The following is a 7,093-nucleotide window of genomic DNA, read 5'->3' as shown; positions in this document are numbered from 1 at the left end:
TCTTACTCCATCCTAAGTTTCATTCAATTAAGCTACCCTCTGTTAGGCGATTATACTGTTTTGACTACTCTACCTGTGTACTTAAGTGTGGCTATCGTAGATAATCAACCGAATACTACCTTCTGCATCGTAAACTTTATTCTCGTCAAAAAGTTCTCTGTTATCATCTCTTTCCAACATAGTAGAGCTACAGCATCGCAACATCAGTTCCCTATCTTCCCTGCTACCGCGATGGCCCACGTCACTTTTTACACCTATAAAGTGTAGAGTCTTAGATGCAGTTCAAACTTCAATTGCTGTAAGGGTACCTTCTCGTAATGTCATATAAGCAACCCGTGCTTTTCCCCTTAAGTCAATAAATTTATGTGACTACAAAAATAAAACAACATGCAAGCGATACGAGGCGGCAGCATAAAAGAAGGGGTTGGTGGGGTGGCCCACGAAAACTGGACTGTCGACTGCCACCCCACATATTCCCGGTTGCCTGACATGTCGAAAATTTCAGTCCCTAAATAGTCCCTACATTGACAACCATTAAAATAACGAAAATTCCTCGAACAGATTTTTCTTTACTGAAACGTGAATCAAACATCAAATTTCCAGCTGTACCATTAAACTTATCAAAATGCCTCTACCCCTGATGCTCGAGCTCAGGTAATAACCTCGAAGGACGTGGTGCGAAGAAAATTGCTCATGGTGCCTAAGTTTTACTGACCGTTTGCGTGTCTGTTATCTTCTTCCTACGTCAAAGAGCTTTGCGGCAAGAAAATGCACATAGCGCTGATCGTATTATTTAAAATACGTTAGATAGCACGTATGCCATATCTCGACTCAAATACTCGTCCTACAACAGCGCTTTAGTATACCTGCCTTCCAGATAGTTTCTGATTGTATACCATAGAAACATTCCAATACCTGTTCCTGCCACTTATTACCTCCATACAGTATACTGTAGCTGTCGTTTTGTTTTCACACAGACCCTGTCGCTGTTCATGCTGACTTTTATTGTGTCCTGAAGTAATATGCGTCTCGCAGAAGCTCCTTCGATCACGATTATACGGTACTCAGTCGGCAGAATGTTGCCTTAACCTATCCTGGGGCACTGACGAGTGTCACCTTCCATGGCTGTGGGACGACACAACGCTGTTTTCCGTAATTGAACGGTCACACACAACAGTGGCTAGCTCTTCGTGAACTGTTTAATAACCCGGGCGGAAATGTTAACCAGAGCGGCAAGATTGTCTGAAAAAATGCAAAGCGCGTGTGAGGGTCGCTATCCCTCTCCCAGGTGCCTTGAACCGTCTTTATTCATCCATTTGCCTGCTGTGAAGCTTTTCAGATGTAAACATTTTCCCTTTGGGGTACCGGACCGGGCGAAGCGGGAGTTGCCCCCCTCCAATCACCCCTCGGAGAACAGACTTTCGCCTTAATGTACGCACTTACCAGTGGTGCTAACCGTGATTACAAGTACCAGTGTCCGTAGCGAAGTGAGAATCTCTCCACTCCGAAGGGTTGCGGAAGAAATAAATGTCTGACAAATGCGCAAACATTAAAAAACTTTCAAGCCTAGACGAAAAATTGGAGGGTGGGAACCCGCTCGCTTCCCGGACCGTCAGGGATGGACGGCAAGGTCCTTAGTTGGGCCGACTAGGTCCGCGAGAGGGAAAGATTGGGCCTTTAAAAGAAACCATCACGAACAATCGCTTTTGAGTAAACCGCCAAATTGTCCAAAACGAAATAGAACAAACTGATCTTTAGGATTGAAAAAATCAAGAGGAAAAACAGGTGACACCCGAATACCAACAAACCCATCAGAACCCATCACAACCCATCGCAGAAGGGCAAAAACACATTTGTACTCGCCCCCAAAATAGTAGTACATGTAATGAGCACAAATCGTATGATTCAGTTCGTTCCGTCGACCGTTCCGAGGCTCCGCTTGGTACCAAGGCAACTGATGTCAGTAGATAAAATGTCCTTTAAAATAAACCAAACCTGTGGATAGGCCCTTATCCGTCGTGCACATGCGACCTCATACCGCCACACTTACCCATGTAGCACAGCTGCGTTTTTTCGCTACGGCCAAGCCGCAGGAAGAGAGGATCGGCGGCTTCCAACTGCCGAACATAACCGCATGGCCCAGCTACGATCCAGTTCCCCGACCGTTTTAAGAGTGGCTTTTCGGTCCCGGGGCACCCTTCTACCGGCGTAGCCCTGCTACGTTACATTCCGGCCCCAGGCCGAAGTTAGAGGGGACACGCAGACCCAGGCCGTCAAACTTACCAGCGTAGCCCAGCTACGTTACGGCCCCAGGCCGAAGTTAGAGGGGACATGCGACCCCAGGCCGCCATACTTACCAGCGTAGCCCAGCTACGCCACGACCCCAGGCCGTAGTCAGAAAGGACATGCGGACCCCGGCCGCCATACTTACCGGCGTAGCCCAGCTACGTGACGGCCCCAGGCCGTAGTTAGAGGGGACCTGCAGCCACCAGGCTACCATACTTACCGGCGTAGCCCAGCTACGTGACGGCCCCAGGCCGTAGTTAGAGGGGACCTGCAGCCACCAGGCTGCCATACTTACCGGCGTAGCCCAGCTACGCTATGGCCCCAGGCCGTTGTTTGCTCGGACGTGCGGCCCCAGGCCGCGTGTAGCCCAGCTACATTGTTGGAGAGGTAGTCGATGTCGATGGTCCCTCAGGCTAGCGTGCTGATCGTGGGGTTCTCCCCAAACTCACCGTAGCCCAGCTACGCTACGGCCCCAGGCCGTTGTAGCTGACATGCGGCCCCAGGCCGGTGTAGTCCGAAGTTGTTGTAGAAGTGGTCGAAGCCGGTGGTCCCTCCAGTACGCGCAAGTACAGTAGAACTCACCGTAAGCGTAGTATTGCCGTCTTCTAAGAACTTGTCGAGGATGATGCTGCGGGTGGCGCCGATAAAGCTAGCTGGTGTCTGACCCAGGAGAAATGGCCGTTTCCCCTGGTACGTTGCCGGCGGGTCCACCTCGCCGTCTTGGTGCCGCTTGAAGAGGAGGACGCAGAAGCCTAAAGGCCTAACTCGAAAAAGCACAGAGTTACACACCTCAAATACGACACAAAACGATAAAAAACAAGTCTACCGCCGTAACAAAAGAACACAAAAACGTGCCAGGTGCTGGCGAGCCACAACTATGTGCACCCGCGCCGCCCGCTGTACAGAAATGCAAATCCATAGAACAAAAGGATGGCACATGGCTACCACAAAAAAAAAAACACTGAACCACAAAACCAAACGAAACACAAGAAACAAACCCCTAGACGTTCTAAACACCGCTTAAAACATCGCCGGTCTCTCCAATGCCTCTCTCCGGACTACTCCTGAAGACTTCTCGGCTCGGTGAGGGAAGGCTGGCACGCCGCCATAGCGTGCTGAGAACCGACTGCTGAGGAGCTAAAAACTGACGTCCGGCTGCGCAGATGAGGTCGCGACAAGTGAAGGATAGAAGAGTGATGACGTCATAGGTTGTTGACCTCTCGCGAGATTTCGCGATTGGTCAACTTTAATATGACGTCAGTGGGAATACATCAGCTAACATGTTGCTAGTACTGTAGTAGGCTGTGTTGTTGTGCACCAACAAAAATAAAAACCTGTGTTTTTTAATAAGTTGGAGTTACATACTGCACTAAACTTACATGATCAACAACTGACAAACATGTGGGTTAACAACACTTGTTTTCCTTTACTACCAGGAGATTTTCCACATGGCATTCTTTTTTTTCATGTTCAATTAGTACAGACGACCCCCCACAAGCACCACTGCAAAAAAATTTGAATGAAATTAAAACAGATCTTTTGGATTAATAGGCTTAAAGGTGTTACAATTGTTTTTGTGGATTTGTACGTTCTTTCTCTGAAAATGAATTTCCCTCCCATCGTTATGATAAGTGAGACGAACTCCCACTGTTACATGAACATCCTGTTATAACAAAGATTGCAAGAGAAAAAGAGAAGAAAAACAACATCTTCCCCCGAATACAGTAGGGGGCATGTCCTTGTTTTTCCAGGCTTTTACAAAACCTTGTCCAGGAAAAACTGAATCTCTGGGGATCTATTATGTTGGTGTAGTTATACTGAGCATACAATACATTCTGATCAAGCCATGAGGGGTGTTCATTTCAACACAGCATAACTGCTCACATAATAAACACTGTCGACGTACATGAAACTATTTCAATGGTTTTATTTTTGTGGTTTTCGCAGTGAACTCTCCATCGCAATTTCATAATGACGCAGATATGTTTTCCTCATATGACTACTGTATTAAAGAATTGTTTTGAACATTAATTTAACACATGAAAACCATCCTTTCCCTCCTACAGTAACCTCAATAGATTTGACAACATGCACTGCACCAAAATCAGAAATTTTCCCACATCATAACTTCACACATCCCTGTTTATCAGGATTATGCAGACCAAATTTTACATAATCAGTACCATGGTGAGAGCAAGATGTATCTGTTACAAATTAACTGTTGTCCCTTGTGTGTGTATGTGTATCTACAAAATTCTGGGCCAGGGTCTTCTTGTGAATATTGTTCAGAGACCTCATTTTTCATAAGAATTTGCAAAAAGGAATGGGTATAACTGGACTTGCAATTTGCAAAAATTGACATACAAATGATAATTATTGAAATAAAGTTACTATAATAACTTTCTTTTTCTACTTCTGTGAACTAGTGTCTACCCAAAATGAGCTACAATGACTGTATTTTTCCAATCTTCACTTCATTAGGTAATGATTGTCCTTTTCATTTTAAATCCACCCTTTTCACTACAAAACTAAGTGTGAAAAACCTTGTCTGCATTTCTGTGGGACCTTATAAAAACATAACAATTGTTCTAATTTAGAATTCTGTCAAAAACAAGTGCAGACAACTTACCACAGCCCAACCTCCAGCATTCATTGGGAACAATGCCAGATAATGTTTTGCCTCATCTATTTCCCATGGACTTTTTCCAAAATCACTAACACTTCTTTTGATGTAAAATGGGTACTTAGGGTTAGACAGTCTGAGGCAAAATAATCTACTACGCTCATGGCAACTTCAAACTACTGTTCAGTGTTAGTGCAAATATTTCTCTCTTCCACGTCTAACCTATCCTAAGAAACTCAGATTCCTTCGGAGGAAAAATTGCTTAATGCTCATTAGGCGAGAAAGTCTAAAGAAATTTGGCCAGGCATGTCCCACACGCATGCAGTCTTGCTCGGTCCCTGGTGATGCAACACTACACTTTAACTCGAACTTGACAAAACCCAGCATTGGGACCTCCACTGAGAGGCAAGAGCACTAGAGGTCAGCATTGTTTTCTGGACTCCTGTCCCGGTTTTGCCTTGGTAGAGGAGGGAAGGTGACCCCAGCGATTCAAAACCATGGGAGCAAAATTTCGTCTGAAACTCGATCGTATTTTGACACGACCGAAATGGCCGGTCAGACAATGCCGGGTGCCCCCTCCACTTTATACACTAGGGGTGTGCCGTTTCACTCGACACAAGGTCCCGTAGATTCACCAAAAATAACCCTCAATACAAAATATCGTCCGTACAAGGGTGTAGGTAGCCTGTGATGAGACAAACACGGGGTTTTCTCCACGGGAACACCAACTGGGAACCGAGAAATCGGGAGACAAACTACTTCAGTTCCGACCGAACATTTTCCAACAAAAGAGTCATTTATCCAGTGCAAAGTATGCTGTCAATCGTGTCAAAATACATCGTACACGACAAAAATATTCCAGACAATGCACAACTAACTTTTCCACAAAATCCAGAGGAAAAACATGGTGAATAGGACTGGGCGGAGGGGAAAATCGCCTCACACAAACACACAGTTCATTTTGATTCATTTCCTAAACAAAGGGGTCATTATCTCAAGAAGTGGAGCCGAGGGGTGCACGCAACCGAATCAAAAATGGCTCCCCACAACAACACGGCTCCGATAACTTCCAAACTTCACGATAGCTCGTTTCGGTAAGGACATTCCTATACACGGACGGCGGTGGCGACACTCTGGCTCCCCGTGTTGGGAAGCAAACGGGAGCCGTGGAGTGGCTCTGCTCGGATTTCTGCTAGCGGCTCCGATCCCAAAATCAAAGAGCACCCATATTTACCGCACCAAGGTCGCACACATGTTGCAAACATCCCGGACAGGAATGTAGCAAACCGATCCCCACAGACGCCACACCGAGAGATAATACCTTCTAACATCGACAACACTTACTTTTAGAGTCTCCTGGCTAGTTAAGTATGGCCGAAAGGGAGCTGTAAACGCGTCCCTGAGCCCAAACTCGATCCAGAAGTGAGATGAAATCAGAAACTTCAGTGTGCCGTGGTATGCACTTGTTGCTCCCAGTAAGTACACAGACGTCTCCCCTCCACCTCCCAAGAAACGCACTCAGAACTCACCGATCCGGCCAAACTCCAGCGTAACTCCACACACGAAGCCTCTGCAGAGGTCCTGGGTGCACTTTGAGAACTTTTCAGCGCAAATCCGTGGAGTAAAAGGCCCGAAATCGCAGAATATTTGTACAACTCCAATCTGTGCTCGCGCTCGGCCCAACTCAGAACGGGACTCGGTGGGGCTTAAGACCACGTGATCAACGCCATTCAATTTCAGCTCCTGACGTCATGAATAACATTAGCGAGATTTTGCGCGCGCCGGCCAAGACAGCACGTTGCGCGACTCATCTAGTTGCCGGATTACTCATAACTTCTCCGTATTTCCTGCCTCATCATCGCGTGTCTTGGGGTTTGGAACATTTTGTCTGACCCATCAAACTATCATCAAAGTGGCGCCAGAAAAAGGCAACATCACGGCCACACAAAAAACGCCTGGAAATGATTTCTTCTCAACAAGAAAGTTGCTCGGTCCATCATTGTTTTTAAGAGGTAAACGGAGGAAGGAAGTTCAGCTGCGTTACCCTTGACTTTGAAGATCAAGGAAAGCTGCAAAATATGGGGGAAACAGGTGAAGCACGCTTAGACAGAAGCCTGTATATAAGCCATCACACCAAAGGACAAGCCCCCATGTGCACAGGACACAGCAGTTTTCAAAGAAAGG

The 7,093-nt window shown here is 46.5% G+C and overlaps 1 protein-coding gene across 9 annotated transcripts in view; it reads right to left on the bottom strand.

Moving 5' to 3' along the window:
- LOC109485268 (fibroblast growth factor receptor 2-like) overlaps window positions 1–7,093 on the bottom strand; it is an 80,975-nt gene that overhangs the window by 41,694 nt on the left and 32,188 nt on the right. For 6 of the 9 annotated variants that reach the window (XM_019788756.1, XM_019788746.1, XM_019788758.1 and 3 more), the window contains exon 1: window positions 6,439–6,632. The exons of 2 other annotated variants lie outside the window; for them this stretch is intronic. The gene's annotated coding sequence lies outside the window, so the exon portion shown is untranslated. Of the gene's footprint in view, window positions 1–6,253; window positions 6,633–7,093 lie in introns of those variants that run through there. One more of the 9 variants, XM_019788750.1, reaches the window with a different exon arrangement.

Source organism: Branchiostoma belcheri, unplaced genomic scaffold (genome assembly GCF_001625305.1).
Source record: "Branchiostoma belcheri isolate BF01 breed outbred unplaced genomic scaffold, Haploidv18h27 scaffold74, whole genome shotgun sequence".
NCBI classification, from domain to species: Eukaryota; Metazoa; Chordata; class Leptocardii; order Amphioxiformes; family Branchiostomatidae; genus Branchiostoma; species Branchiostoma belcheri.
The sequence above is the reverse complement of the archived record's forward strand: the minus strand, read 5'-3'. Positions and strand labels throughout refer to the sequence as shown.